This window comes from Nerophis ophidion, linkage group LG12 (genome assembly GCF_033978795.1).
Source record: "Nerophis ophidion isolate RoL-2023_Sa linkage group LG12, RoL_Noph_v1.0, whole genome shotgun sequence".
Lineage (NCBI taxonomy): Eukaryota > Metazoa > Chordata > Actinopteri > Syngnathiformes > Syngnathidae > Nerophis > Nerophis ophidion.
Window position 1 is genome coordinate 1,088,400 of NC_084622.1, and position 16,338 is coordinate 1,104,737.

Below are 16,338 nucleotides of genomic sequence, written 5' to 3' on the forward strand. Positions count from 1 at the left end.
GACGTTCCCTAAACACCTCCCTAGGGTGGCTTTACTTTGAGCTCCTCTCGAATGACAGAGCTTCTCACTATCTCTAAGGAAGAGACCCGCCACCCGGGGGAGGAAACTCATTTTGGCCGCTTGTACCCGTGATCTTGTCCTTTCGGTCAAAACCCAAATCTCATGACCACAGGTGAGGATGGGAACGTAGATCGACCGTTCACTAAAATGATTACCGCATTTTTCGGACTACAAGGCACCTTTAAAATCATTTTATTTTCTTAACCCGGTGCGCCTAATGTGCGGAATCATTTTGGTCGTGCTTACCGACCTCAAAGCTATTTTATTTGGCAAATGGGGAAATTATAACTTTGACCAGTAGATGGCAGCCACACATAATATATATGTGTACACTGCAATATGACTCAAGTAAACACCCAAATGTTATATGTTCCCTTCAAAATATACATCAATCCCACGGCGCTCAAAAAACTATCAAAATTGTTTAGTAGGACTCTGGTAAGGCTTGTTGGATTGTACTGTGCTTCAACAAACCAGTAATATTACGGTTTGTGCTGGGCATGACTTTGAAGTGCATCCGGCAGTGGAGGCTCCTCTATGGGGTCTTGGGGCACTAGGAGGTTAACCCCTTTACTACAGTTACCCCAGGTGGCCCTTGGCAAAGGCCGACTACCGGTAGCTTCCGAAGCATTCCGCCGAAAGACCGAGCGACAATACAAAACTGTGGTGCACTGGACCCCAGGGCTAATAATCCAACCGAGTCACTGGGCGAATCGGACATGTAACACATTAGTCGTGATGGGGCTACCGCGCATGCTGGTCACTACTGTTGCATGCTGGGTAGTGTAGTTCTTATATTCCCTAGCTAATAACATCACAGTATGTGTATACATTGTTGCTGACTGGAGGAATCGAATTATTATTATTATTATCTATGACTGATTTATTTACTTAATTCTCATTTCATTCATTTATATTTTGATTTTGTGTTAAAAATAAAAATATAGACATTTAAAAACATTTTTTTAAAGAAATCACCCAGACTCTGCATCCAGTGGTCCCCAGGCAAATTGAGTTTGATACCCCTGCTGTAGATTTAAGAACTACTGCAACGGCTGTGATGGCGGAAGAAGGCTGCAGCAGAAAAGAGTCCCCAGTTGTCAAGGACTCCATGCCACTGGACCCTGACCCGATTCTGTCAAGGATCGTGTGTTGACTGTCTGTGCACCAGTGTCCCCACGTTAAACTGAATCACGCACAGGCATCCTTCATAAAAGGATACACCCCAACCAGGAAGATCGTCATACTCGTTCAAGTGACCGCCGATGATGAATATTATGGTGTGTGTATACGGTAAGACATATCTGGCATTTTGTTTCGCAATATTATGCAAAAGCAACTATTCTTACCTTCTGGTACCTGCTGATCTGTATTTGGGATCTGCATAAGTCCTGAAAATGTGCACGCACCCGCCTTTGTAGTCCGTACAGACACCGTAATCGATAAGCTTTTTCTTTATATTCTTGTTATGGGAGATTCATCCTCCGCTGTTGTCATTTCTAATATAAAGTAGTGTAAAGTTCTTACTTATATCTGTCAGTAAACTCGCCATGAAAGTTCTAAAACATACTGGTGTAGTGAGTAAACATTATTCACCCAAGGAACTTTAGTTATTAGAGAGTTCCGGCCTTGTTGTTGCACTAGTGAGCCATGGATGAGGAGATGCTGCTCCGTTATTGATTGAAGTAAAGTTTGAATGTCATTAAAACAGTTATCTTCGTTTTTTGACGCTTCTTCCACTCTCGTCCTTGCACGCTACACCGCTACGGAGAAAAGACGCTGCTGAAGGTGAGCCACCTGAAGAGACGGTCAGAAAGTGACTTGAAGATGGTCTGTAAAACATCACCTGTGCAACATTCTGACCAAAGAACCACCATTACATGTTATGTAGACCACAAGGAAATCTTTTACATTTAGAAAAAAATAAATAAATATGGGGCTTCACGGTGGCAGAGGGGTTAGTGCGTCTGCCTCACAATACAAAGTTCCTGCAGTCCTGGGTTCAAATCCAGGCTCGGGATCTTTCTGTGTGGAGTTTGCATGTTCTCCCCGTGAATGCGTGGGTTCCCTCCGGGTACTCCGGCTTCCTCCCACTTCCAAAGACATGCACCTGGGGATAGGCCCCTCCCACCTCCAAAGACATGCACCTGGGGATAGGCCCCTCCCACCTCCAAAGACATGCACCTGGGGATAGGCCCCTCCCACTTCCACAGACATGCACCTGGGGATAGGCCCCTCCCACTGCCAAAAACATGCACCTGGGGATAGGCCCCTCCCACCTCCAAAGACATGCACCTGGGGATAGGCCCCTCCCACCTCCAAAGACATGCACCTGGGGATAGGCCCCTCCCACTTCCAAAGACATGCACCTGGGGATAGGCCCCTCCCACTGCCAAAAACATGCACCTGGGGATAGGCCCTCCCACCTCCAAAGACATGCACCTGGGGATAGGCCCCTCCCACCTCCAAAGACATGCACCTGGGGATAGGCCCCTCCCACCTCCAAAGACATGCACCTGGGGATAGGCCCCTCCCACTTCCAAAGACATGCACCTGGGGATAGGCCCCTCCCACTGCCAAAAACATGCACCTGGGGATAGGCCCCTCCCACCTCCAAAGACATGCACCTGGGGATAGGCCCCTCCCACCTCCAAAGACATGCACCTGGGGATAGGCCCCTCCCACCTCCAAAGACATGCACCTTGGGATAGGCCCCTCCCACCTCAAAAAGGCATGCACCTTGGGATAGGCCCCTTCCACCTCCAAAGACATGCACCTGGGGATAGGCCCCTCCCACTTCCAAAGACATGCACCTGGGGATAGGACCCTCCCACCTCCAAAGACATGCACCTGGGGATAGGCCCCTCCCACCTCCAAAGACATGCACCTGGGGATAGGCCCCTCCCACCTCCAAAGACATGCACCTGGGGATAGGCCCCTCCCACTTCCAAAGACATGCACCTGGGGATAGGTTGATTGGCAACACTAAATGGTCCCTAGTGTGTGAATGTTGTCTGTCTATCTGTGTTGGCCCTGCAATGATGTGGCGACTTGTCCAGGGTGTACCCTGTCTTCCGCCCGATTGTAGCTGAGATAGGCGCCAGCGCCCCCCGCAACCCCAAAAGGGAATAAGCGGTAGAAAATGGATGGATGGATAAATAAATATGACCCCTTTAGTGCGCCTTATAATCTGGTGCGCCTTATAATATAAAATACGGTTTCTTATGTCTCTCAGTGATTGATCACACCTTTTGGCAGCATGACAAGACATTTTAAATCATGCTGATGCTACAAAAGTGGATATTCACCCCGAATAATCTCACCTGTGGACTTCCCAGCACTTCGAGCTGCTCCAGCAGGTTGTTCTTGGCCAGACTCACAGCTCCTTCTAATTGATCATACTCCATCCACGACCGCTCCAACTCCTGATGGAAAAAAAACCCCCAAAAACATTAGAAATGCTTATTTCCCCCTCCCCAGGAGATATTTTTTTTTGGAAAGAGTTACTGTAGGATTTAATTCATGGGCTTACAGCCGTGACTCGGGAAAGCTCTCTGCAGGTGCTGAGCAAGCCGCTCTGCAGCAAGTCTCTCTGCTGGATGACACTCTGCATGGCGGCCGGGTCATCCGCGCCCAATTCTACTTCCTGGCTGGCTGACAGCAGCACCGTCTCCAGTGTGTGCTACAGGAGGACAACTCATCAGTTACAACATCCCTGTGATTTGCGTTCCTAATGAGCCGTTTCTGAAAAAGTAAGGCAATATTAAGTATAAAGTATATAAATATATCAAGTATTATATAAAGTAGGGCCTGACACTCCCATTCATCCATTTTCTACCGCTTATTCCCTTTTGGGGTCGCTGGCGCCTATCTCAGCTACAATCGGGCGGAAGGCGGGGTACACCCTGGACAAGTCGCCACCTCATCGCAGGGGCCTGACACTTTTGAGTTAATATTTTATTGTGTCATAACGTCAATATATTGTCACTGTCCAATAAAAAAAGTCCACTCTATGACTTAGGGCTGGGCAATATATCAATTTGTCTCTGTGCGATACAGAAAATGACTATATCGTGATATTCGAGTATATGTTCTCACGCAGTTGCGGGGATTACACTACAGCAGGGGTCGGGGACCTTTTTGGCTGAGGGAGCCCATTCCATTTTCTACCGCTTATTCCCTTTCGGGGTCGCGGGGGGCGCTGGCGCCTATCTCAGCTACAATCGGGCGGAAGGCGGGGTACACCCTGGACAAGTCGCCACCTCATCGCAGGGCCAACACAAATAGACAGACAACATTCACACTCACATTCACACACTAGGGCCAATTTAGTGTTGCCAATCAACCTATCCCCAGGTGCATGTCTTTGGAAGTGGGAGGAAGCCGGATTCTCTCCGGCTGAGGGAGCCATGAAAGCCAAATATTTCAAAGTGTATTTCCGTGAGAGCCATATAATAGACTCAAGAACTCCTTTGTCCCACACGCCATTAGACTGTACAACTCCTCTCTGGGACGGGGGACGGGGGACGGGGGGTACTAGGATGACAGGGGATGCAAAACATTAACAGTGCAAATACGTTTTCATAACATGGTCACTACAGCCTACTTTGTCCTGTTATATTCTTATTTTACTGTTATATTGTTATTCCCATTGTTGCTTTTTATTTTTGTAATATTCCTCTATTTTGTTTCTTTTTAAACCCCCATTATTTACTTTTAACTTTTTTTTTTTTTTTTTTTTAAATTGATCTCAACTCTGTACACTACTGCTGGAATTCTAATTTTCCTGAAGGAACTCTCCTGAAGGAATCAATAAAGTACTATCTATCTATCTATCTAATATTTTTCAACACTGAATCCAACTAAACGTGTGCATTTTTAAGTAAGACCAACATTTTTAGAGTATAATACGTCTCTTGTTCTTTTTAATAACATTGTTATTCTAAAAGTTAACCAATAATAAATATAATACTTCTTACCATTAATGCAACATCTTGAACAGGTGCGATAGAAAACAGATGGTTGGATTAAAATACATGAGAATGTTTTATAATTTGAACGTTATTTTTGACACTGTGATTACCATCGTAATTATTCATTACTTATCGTGTTAAGCAATGTCAGCTAATATTTATCTGAGAGCCAGATGTACTCATCAAAAGAGCCACATCTGGCTCTAGAGCCATAGGTTCCTTACCCCTGCTCTACAGGCTCTTCTCACTCTTTCGTGTCTCTCCTTCTCATAGAGACCTAAAACAATTGCACTTTCTTACATACGGGAACGTGGAGCAGAGAGGTGGCGACATAGTAACGTTAGCTGTGATGCTAACAGTGCGGTGCAGGTGGTAATACGAGAGAAAGAAGGTGCGAATCTGGTAACAAATGAAGGAAGAACTAAATTAATTCCCAAGAAAAACAGCGCAGGGTGCATCGTCTGGCATTGGTTTGGCTTCAAGCGGGAAGATGTTGAACATTTACGGGGCAAAACCGTTGCTGCAAAAAGTAGCAGCATTGCTACTGTAGCATCATTTGCTAGAGAATGAAGAGTGCTTGAAACTCCGCATGTCAACATCTCCGTTCGGTGCCACACCAACAAAATGCAAGGCAACCATTATCCACATCAACACATTAAAATAATAGTCAACAACAAAAGGAAATAACGTCCGTATGAACCTACCACATAATGAAGGACATACACTATTTGATTTCCTATTATGTAGCTCATTTTTATTTGACACTTATTGAAATATCTTGTGTGACATCATGCACAAAAGTACATTTTATTTGTTTCAAACTATTGTAGTGGCCTTCTGTACAAAAAGTGCACTTTAATTTGGTGTTGTTTTGATATGTCATCTTAGTGACATCATGCACAAAAGTAAAATGTATTTGTTTTAAACTATTGTAGTGGCGTTCTGTACAAAAAGCGCACTTTAATTTGGTGTTGTTTTGATATGTCATCTTAGTGACATCATGCACAAAAGTAAAATGTATTTGTTTTAAACTATTGTAGCTGCGTTCTGTACAAAAAGCGCACTTTAATTTGGTGTTGTTTTGATATGTCATCTTAGTGACATCATGCACAAAAGTAAAATGTATTTGTTTTAAACTATTGTAGTGGCGTTCTGTACAAAAAGTGCACTTTAATTTAGTGTCGTTTTGATATGTCATCTTAGTGACATCATGCACAAAAGTGCACTAACAGCTTGTTTTAAAATGTCTCTGACAATCTTGCACTTTCTGTTTTGGAAATGACATGAATGTTTGTGCCACTGCTTAATAACTGTTTAATAAATACACTTCTGGTCAATTGACTTAATGATAATAATAATGGATTTAGATTTATATCGCGCGCTTTTCTATTGGGGGCGGGGTTTGGTGCCAGCGAGTGTATGGTGTAGCCAGGAGTCGTGGATGCATTGCATTCTGGGTAAGTGTTATGTTGCGTTTAAAATGTATTACAGAGCCAATGTTCTCCAGAAATGTGTTTGGTGTGGGTTCACAGAGTGTGGCGCATATTGTTAAGTGTGTTGAAGTTGTTTATATCACAACCATTAGTGTGATCTGTATGGCTGTGGAACAAGACCCCTGGTTTACACACAATAAAAGCAAAAACAAACTCCTCCGCCCTTTTCAAAAAGACGGCAGGGGAAGCGACACTCGTGACGTCACGAATTTGACCCGGCGGTAAAAGTAAGCATGTGCTAATACGGTATTAGTGATTCCTAGAGCCCAAAAAAAGTCTGCGGGCTATAGAGCGTTTTCCGTTCGGGCTCAAGTACTCTGGAATGCCTTCCCGGTAACTGTTTGAGATGCTACCTCAGTAGAAGCATTTAAGTCTCACCTTAAAACTCATCTGTATACTCTAGCCTTTAAATAGACCTCCTTTTTAGACCAGTTGATCTGCCGCTTCTTTTCTTTTTTCTCCTATGTCCCCCCCCTCCCTTGTGGAGGGCGTCCGGTCCGATGACCATGGATGAAGTACTGGCTGTCCAGAGTCGAGACCCAGGATGGACCGCTCGCCTGTATCGGTTGGGGACATCTCTACGCTGCTGATCCGCCTCCGCTTGAGATGGTCTCCTGTGGACGGGACTCTTGCTGCTGTCTTGGATCCGCTTTGAACTGAACTCTCGCGGCTGTGTTGGAGCCACTATGGATTGAACTTTCACAGTATCATGTTAGACCCGCTCGACATCCATTGCTTTCGGTCCCCTAGAGGGGGGGGTTGCCCACATCTGAGGTCCTCTCCAAGGTTTCTCATAGTCAGCATTGTCACTGGCGTCCCACTGGATGTGAATTCTCCCTGCCCACTGGGTGTGAGTTTTCCTTGCCCTTTTGTGGGTTCTTCCGAGGATGTTGTAGTCGTAATGATTTGTGCAGTCCTTTGAGACATTTGTGATTTGGGGCTATATAAATAAACATTGATTGATTGATTGATAATAAAATTGGGGAGCGAGTTTGACCCGGCAGTAATTCAAGGCAGGCGCTTATTACATGCCCGGCGGCTATTCAAGGAAATACGGTACTAACAAAAGGTCGTATCGCCCAGCCCTGATTTTCTGTCTTAAAAAAAAAGTCATAAAATGGTGAGTCACCTTCTCTCTGTACAGCTGCTGAAGTTTGTCCTCGTGTGACCTCACGACTTTATCCTGCTCACACAATTGGCTCAGCTTGTCCTGAGAAGAGCAGAATGGAAACGTGAAAGCTCAACATAACGTACCTTTGAGAAAGAAGAGGGCGCTTACATCGATGTCGGCCTCCTCCGGCATGTAAGGGTGTTCTTCGGGACTGAGCTGTCAAGGAAGATCAGATCATCAGACAGAAACATGACACGTCACGAGAAAGATTGACATGACTGTGTGGGAAACCAGTGTAGCATCATTTTTTCAAGCTCTCATTGTTTTTTATTGGTAGGAACTAAAGTTTGAGAGACACTGGAGTGAGTTATCAGACTTACGCCAGCAAAAGCACACAATTATTATGTTTTTTCATCCACAAAGTATTTGTCTATGTCAGCACAACACAGTGGTTTATTAGGAATGCAAAAAAATGGACCCAAGGGATTGTATGTAGAGATGTCCGATAATGGCTTTTTTGCCGATATTCCCATATTGTCCAACTCTTAATTACCGATTCCGAAATCAACCGATACCGATATATACAGTGGTGGAATTAACACATTGTAATGCTTAATTTTGTTGTGATGCCCCGCTGGATGCATTAAACAATGTAACAAGGTTTTCCAAAATAAATCAACTGACATTACAGAAAAAAATGCCAACATGGCACTGCCATATTTATTATTGAAGTCAAAAAGTGCATTATTTTGTTTTAACATGCCTCAAAACAGCAGCTTGGAATTTGGGACATGCTCTCCCTGGGAGGGCATGAGGAGGTTGAAGTGGGCGGGGTGTACATTGTAGCATCCTGGAAGAGTTAGTGCTGCAAAGGGGTTTTGGGTGTTTGTTCTGTTGTATTACGGTGCGGATATTCTCCCTAAATGTTGTTTGGTGTGGGTTCACAGTGTGGCGCATATGTGTAACAGTGTTAAAGTTGTTTATACGGCCGCCCTCAGCGTTACCTGTATGGCTGTTGAACAAGTATGCTTGCATTCACTTGCACCTGGGGATAAGCCCCTCCCACCGCCAAAGATATGCACCTGGGGATAGGCCCCTCCCACCTCCAAAGACATGCACCTGGGGATAGGCCCCTCCCACCTCCAAAGACATGCACCTGGGGATAAGCCCCTCCCACCTCCAAAGACATGCACCTGGGGATAGGCCCCTCCCACCTCCAAAGACATGCACCTGGGGATAGGCCCCTCCCACCTCCAAAGACATGCACCTGGGGATAGGCCCCTCCCACTTTTAAAGACATGCACCTGGGGATAGGTTGATTGGCAACACTAAATGGTCCCTAGTGTGTGAATGTTGTCTGTCTGTCTGTGTTGGCCCTGCGATGAGGTGGTGACTTGTCCAGAGTGTACACCGCCTTCCGCCCGAATGCAACTAAGATAGGCTCCAGCGGTAAAAAAAAAGGGATGGATGGACATCTCGTTCATTTTTTAAATGATACCCAACCTTGGCCGACGATCTAAAATTCTGGACAGTCCAATAAATCAAATCGTCCTTGATGCCTTTTCAAATCCACTGTGCTGGCTGACTGAGTCAGATTTATTGCATCTAGTGATGAGTTACTGTCCAAAGATGGACTTCACACTCAGCTTTACTGGGTTGTGTCTTATGGCAGATAAATTAGGATGTGAGAATATTCCCCACACAACATTCAGACTCTCACATTGAGCAGAGTGTGACAGAGTGAAGAAAGGGACAAACTGTTGCAAATACCAGGTGACAATGCAGCTGTTGCCCAGGCTGCTATGTTCATGAATGAGAGATTGAGGTGGGACACTATTTAGCAAAGGGGCGACCAGACGTTCTGACCACCCTGGATACATCCACTTATAGTTGGGGCCCTTGGGGAGATTTTAGGGTGTTTTCGTTCACTTTTGTCGAAAAGCGCCAAATTTGGCACAGGTGTAGCTCAGGGCATACTTAAAGGCCTACTGAAATGAGATGTTCTTATTTAAACGGGGATAGCAGGTCCATTCTATGTGTCATACTTGATCATTTCGCCATATTGCCATATTTTTGCTGAAAGGATTTAGTAGAGAACATCCATGATAAAGTTTGCAACTTTTGGTCGCTAATAAAAAAGCCTTGCCTGTACCGGAAGTAGCAGACGATGTGCGCGTGACGTCACGGGTTGTGGAGCTCCTCACATCTGAACATTGTTTACAATCATGGCCACCAGCAGCGAGAGCGATTCGGACCGAGAAAGCGACGATTTCCCCATTAATTTGAGTGAGGATGAAAGATTCGTGGATGAAGAAAGTGAGAGTGAAGGACTAGAAAATAAACAAAAAAGACGAGGGCAGTGGGAGCGATTCAGATGTTATTAGACACATTTACTAGGATAATTCTGGAAAATCCCTTATCTGCTTATTGCGTTATTAGTGTTGTAGTAGGGGACGGCGTGGCGCGGTTGGGAGAGTGGCCGTGCCAGCAACCTGAGGGTTCCTGGTTCAATCCCCACCGTCTACCAACCTCGTCACGTCTGTTGTGTCCTTGAGCAAGACACTTCACCCTTGCTCCTGATGGTTCGTGGTTAGGGCCTTGCATGGCAGCTCCCGCCATCAGTGTGTGTGAATGGGTGAATGCGGAAATAGTGTCAAAGCGCTTTGAGTACCTTGAAGGTAGAAAAGCGCTATACAAGTATAACCCATTTACCATTTAGTGAGATTATACTGTCGTACCTGAAAGTCGGAGGGGTGTGGCCACGGGTGTGGTGACCGCCAGTGTCTCTGAGGGAAGCCACGGAGGAGGCAAGAGAGTCACAGCTGCCTCTTTTTACACGAGGAACGACACAAACTCCGCTCATGTCTACGGTGAGAGCAGTACATTTTGTGCACCAGTAAAAAAACATACCTTTTGTCTTGAATTTGAAAAAAAATATATATTTTTTTCACTAAGGCGAAGGCGCATATTAATCTGGTGGGGTTTGGTACCTCCAACTGATCTAGACACACCCAAAAATAAAAATGAGCATTCCAACACATTTCTAATTGTCAAAACACCTGAAATAGACACCAAGTTTACATTTGTGGCTCATCTGTTTCCAATGTTAGAGACAAAAGCTACTACAAGTTGCGGCCATATTTGATTGGCCGCTGTGGCGACCCCGAAGGTCACCTGGGCGGGCGCCCTAGCTAAATCATTGAAGTATGTCCTGAGCTACACCTCTGCCAAATTTGGCGCTTCCAGACAAAAGTGAACAAAAATATCCCTAAGGGCCTCCACTATTACTGGGAGCAACAAAAATATCCAGGATTTCATGATCTCAATCGGCATTTATCATGAATTTAGATGTAGTGGAAAAACCAAGTCAGGCATGCACCAGTGCAGGGAACCTTTTTGGCTGAGAGAGCCAAGAAGCCAAATATTTTAAAATGTATTTCCCTAAGAGCCATATAATATTTTTAACACTGAACACAACTAAACACATGCATTTTTAAGTAAGACCAACATTTCCAGAGTATAATAGGTCTCTTATTCTTTGTAATAACATTGTTATTCTGAAGCTAATTGTGGAGGGGGTGTGGCCTGCGGGCCTGCAGCAAAGCAGGATGTTGCCAGGACCGACCTTGAAATCAGCGACAGGTGCGTAGATGGCCCACCTGGGCCTTGTTATCTAATCACCTGTCGCTCTGTTATAAGCAGCAGCCAGGAGGAGAGACAGGGTTGGGGCTGGAGCCAGAGGGCGAATGAGGAGGAAAGACAAAAAGACAATTGCTGGAAAGCAACTGAGAGACTAATTGAAAAAATATATATATATTTTAACCCTAAAACAGGCTCTCATGTCAGGGCTTGGTGGTCTGAAGAACCCCCAGGAGGGCAAGCCCCACACTAACCAATAATAAATAAATTACTTCTAACCATTAACGCAACTTCTTCAACATAAAAATGCATGAGAATGTTTTATATTTTGAATGTTATTTTTAACATTGTGATTACAAGTGGAATTAAAGCTGCAAGCAGCGTTGGTCGGGCCCGCCTTTGGCTGCTGCCCCCGAGACCCACGAGCCACTATTTTGAGAATCTAATGCATTGTGAAAGTAATGCAGTTGTTGTATTGAAGTGAAAATATCAAACTTCCTGTTGATTTTTGCTAAAGTATGTTAATTATTAAAATGTAGGTCTAAGTGAGTCCTACATAGTGTTTTTTGTTTCATGTCTCTCTGACATTCCTACCGGAAGTTACAAGCAGTTTTGTCTGTGTTTTCTTCCTAGGAGCAGTTTGTCCGTGTTGTATTCTTAGGGGGGCGGTAGAGCGCAATTTAGAGTTTTGAGGTTAGGTTTTTTTCATCAGATTGCAATTTTTGCCAGACCTGATGTGTGTGTCAAGTTTGGTGAGTTAAGAAGCATTTTAAGGGGGTCAAATAACAGCTCAAAGAGGCAAAAATGATATTTTTTAGGAGACTTTGCACAGGGGTTCTTTGAAGGCGCGTAAAATCAAAACCTGAGAACTTATCAAAACTCTGTTCTATACTTTTAATCAGAAGGGTTCAATCTCTCTCCTGTGCGAGTTTGAAGTAAAAACAACAAACGCACTCAGAGGAGATAATGTTTGAAGATAGGTGACCGGTTTTTACAAATTTTTTGTTTTGAAGGGGGGATTGCAAACTTCCTGTTGATTTTTGTTGGGGGTTGTCAATCTATGAAATGTAGGCCTAAGCGAGACCTACATAGAGGTTTTTGTTTCATGTCTCTCCGACATTCTTACCGGAAGTTACAAGCAATTTTGTCTGTGTTTTCTTCCTAGGAGCAGTTTTTTCAGTGTTTTGTTCAAAAATAGCGCTAGAGCGCAATCTTGAGTTTTGGGGTTTGGTTTTTTTCATTAGATCGCAATATTTGCCAGTCCTTATGTGTGCGCCAAGTTTGGTGACTTTTGAAGCATTTTAAAGGGGCCAAATTAGAGCGCAAAGAGGCAAAAATGGCATTTTTTGCAAAAATTTTATTTTGAAGGGGTTTTTGCCAACTTCCTGTAGATTTTTGCTGAAAGAAGTGAGTGTATGAAAATTGGGTCTAAGTCAGACCTACATAGGAGTTTTTGTTTCATGTCGCTATGACATTCCTAACAGAAGTTACATGCAGTTTTGTCTGTAATTTTTTCCTAGGGGGCGCTAGAGCGCAGTTTTCATTTTGGGGGATTGGTTGCTTAATATGTTGGGAAGGTTTGCTATACCGACGTGTGTGTCAAATTTGGTGAGTTTTGAAGCATGTTAAGGGGGTCAAATTACAGCGCGTAGGTGCGGAATAATAATAAAACACAGCAGTTTCAATAGGGTCCTTGGCCCATGGCAAAGGACTCCTGTGGTTCCCTACCCCTGCACCAGTGGATACTTCATTCAGCCGTTCACCAAGACCGGTTATTTTGAAAAGCATCATACTTCTCATTCCCAAGTCATGTTCCTACGGCCATGACTTTTCACTCCAGCACAACAGTCAAAGCAATGAATGGGTTGGCGCTGGTGAGACAGACAATACGAGTGAGACCAGGCTTTCACATGTCGTCAGGACTTTGCAAAACATCAAAAAAAAAAGGAGGAAGTAACAAAACAGCCAATGTGAAGATGAAGCGAAGCAACGCCGCCTTGAGTTGGCCTTACTTGCTGGCAAAGTTGAGGCCTGGGGGCCGAGCTCTCAATCAAAGTGTGAGTCATGACGATTAAAGGGTCATGTTCCTTCATCTAGTCCAGCATGGAGAGGAGCAATCGATAAGTCAGTTGACAAAGACAACACTAACAACGTTTTTTTTGCTTGCTTAAAACAGACACACAGACGTGACAAAGAAAACAAGTCATTATATATCAAAGAGAACAAAGACAATCCTACCATTGTGCAAACCCCGTTTCCATATGAGTTGGGAAATTGTGTTAGATGGTTTTCGGTTTGCAAAGTAGAGCTTTAACTTGCACTTACAGATGTAGCGACCAACTGTAATTAGTGACAGTGGTTTTATGAAGTGTTCCTGAGCCCATGTGGTGATATCCTTTAGAGATTGATGTCGGTTTTTGATACAGTGCCGTCTGAGGGATGGAAGGTCACGGTCATTCAATTTCTCCAGATTCTCTGAACCTTTTGATGATATTATGGAGCGTAGATGTTGAAATCCCTACATTTCTTGCAATTGCACTTTGAGAAAGGTTGTTCTTAAACTGTTTGACTATTTGCTCACGCAGTTGTGGACAAAGGGGTGTACCTCGCCCCATCCTTTCTTGTGAAAGACTGAGCATTTTTTGGGAAGCTGTTTTTATAGCCAATCATGGCACCCACCTGTTCCCAATTAGCCTGCACACCTGTGGGATGTTCCAAATAAGTGTTTGATGAGCATTCCTCAACTTTATCAGTATTTATTTCCACCTTTCCCAACTTCTTTGTCATGTGTTACTGGCATCAAATTCTAAAGGTAATGATTATTTGCAAAAAAATATATAATTATGAGTTTGAACATCAAATATGTTGTCTTTGTAGCATATTCAACTGAATATGGCTTGAAAATGATTTGCAAATCATTGTATTCTTTTTATATTTACATCCAACACAATTTCCCAACTCATATGGAAACGGGGTTTGTACCAAAGAAGACAAAGAATAAACCTTGACCATTGAAGTTCAGCAGTCAATGAGGGGTAGGATACAGTAACTCTACACTCTGGATACTGCAAAAACTGAAATCTAAGGAAGATTAAATATCTCAAATAAGAGTGATATTAGCTTATTTTCTATCTGATAATATAATTCTTCTCACTAAGCAGATTTTATGTTAGAGTGTAGGGCTGGGCTATATATCGATATACTCGATATATCGCAGGTTTGTCTTCACATAAGAGACTAGGCGTATATCAGCAATCGTCACACACACACCTGAACGGATTTATGGATTAGGAGTGAGAGATAGTTTGGTAAAGGTATAGCATGTTCTATATGTTATAGTTATGAATGACTCTTACCATAATATGTTAGGTTAACATAGCAGGCACCTTCTCAGTTCGTTATTTTATGTGTCATATTAGAGCTGGGCGATAAATCGATATACTCGATATATCGCAGTATTGTCTCTGTGCGATAAAGAAAATGACAATATCGTGATATTGGAGTATACGTTCTCACGCAGTTGCTTTTAACTGCGGGCATTACACTACAGGCTCTTCTCACTCTTTCTTGTCTCTCCTTCTCACAGATAAGCAGGCGCACCTTCTTACACACGTCACATACGTGTACGCCCTCACAGAGCAGAGAGGTAGCAGCATGGGTAACGTTAGCTGTGATGCTAGCGGAGCCGTGCAAATGGTAATATGAGATAGAGAAGGTGCGAATCTGGTAACAAATGAAGGAAGAATTAATTCCCCCAAAAAACTGCAGGGTGTGGCTTCAAGCGGGAATATGTCGAACAGACAACCGTAATTTGTCAAGTGTGGGGAAAACACGTTGCTACAAAAAGTAGCATTACTGCTAATATGTAGCATCATTGGAAAAGTCACCCGCTAGAGAATGAAGATGGCTTACTTTAAGGTTTTACTACTTACGTATAAAATACTACACGGTCTAGCTCCATCCTATCTTGATGATTGTATTGTACCATATGTCCCGGCAAGAAATCTGCCTTCAAAAGACTCCGGCTTATTAGTGATTCCTAGAGCCCAAAAAAAGTCTGCGGGCTATAGAGCGTTTTCCGTTCGGGCTCCAGTACTCTGGAATGCCCTCCCGGTAACAGTTCGAGATGCTACCTCAGTAGAAGCATTTAAGTCTCACCTTAAAACTCATCTGTATACTCTAGCCTTTAAATAGACCTCCTTTTTGGACCAGTTGATCTGCCGCTTCCTTTCTTTCTCCTATGTCCCCCCCCCTCCCTTGTGGAAGGGGTCCGGTCCGATGACCATGGATGAAGTACTGGCTGTCCAGAGTCAAGACCCAGGATGGGCCGCTCGTCGGGACCCAGGATGGACCGCTCGCCTGTGTATCGGTTGGGGACATCTCTACGCTGCTGATCCGCCTCCGCTTGAGATGGTTTCCTGTGGACAGGACTCTCGCTGCTGTCTTGGATCCGCTTGAACTGAACTCTCGCGGCTGTGTTGGAGCCACTATGGATTGAACTTTCACAGTATCATGTTAGACCCGCTCGACATCCATTGCTTTCGGTCCCCTAGAGGGGGGGGGTTGCCCACATCTGAGGTCCTCTCCAAGGTTTCTCATAGTCAGCATTGTCACTGGCGTCCCACTGGATGTGAATTCTCCCTGCCCACTGGGTGTGAGTTTTCCTTGCCCTTTTGTGGGTTCTTCCGAGGATGTTGTAGTCGTAATGATTTGTGCAGTCCTTTGAGACATTTGTGATTTGGGGCTATATAAATAAACATTGATTGATTGATTGATACTCCGCATGTCAACAACTCCGTTCGGTGCCACACCAACAAAATACTGAGGCAACCATTTCCACATCAACACCGTATGTAAATAATAGTCAACAACAGAAGGAGTTAACGTCCGCAGGAACCTACCACATAGTGAAGGACATACACTATTTGACTTCCTATTATGCAGCTCATTTTTATTTGACACTTATTAAAGTATCTTGTGTGACATCTTGCACAAAAGTGCACTTTATTTGTTTTAAACTATTGTAGTGGCGTTCTGCACAATTAGTTTCCTCAGTTCCCAA

At 44.0% G+C, this 16,338-nt stretch overlaps 1 pseudogene; it reads right to left on the bottom strand.

Annotated features, from left to right (window-relative positions):
• LOC133562870 (pleckstrin homology domain-containing family A member 5-like) overlaps positions 1–16,338 on the bottom strand; it is a 344,567-nt pseudogene that overhangs the window by 45,050 nt on the left and 283,179 nt on the right.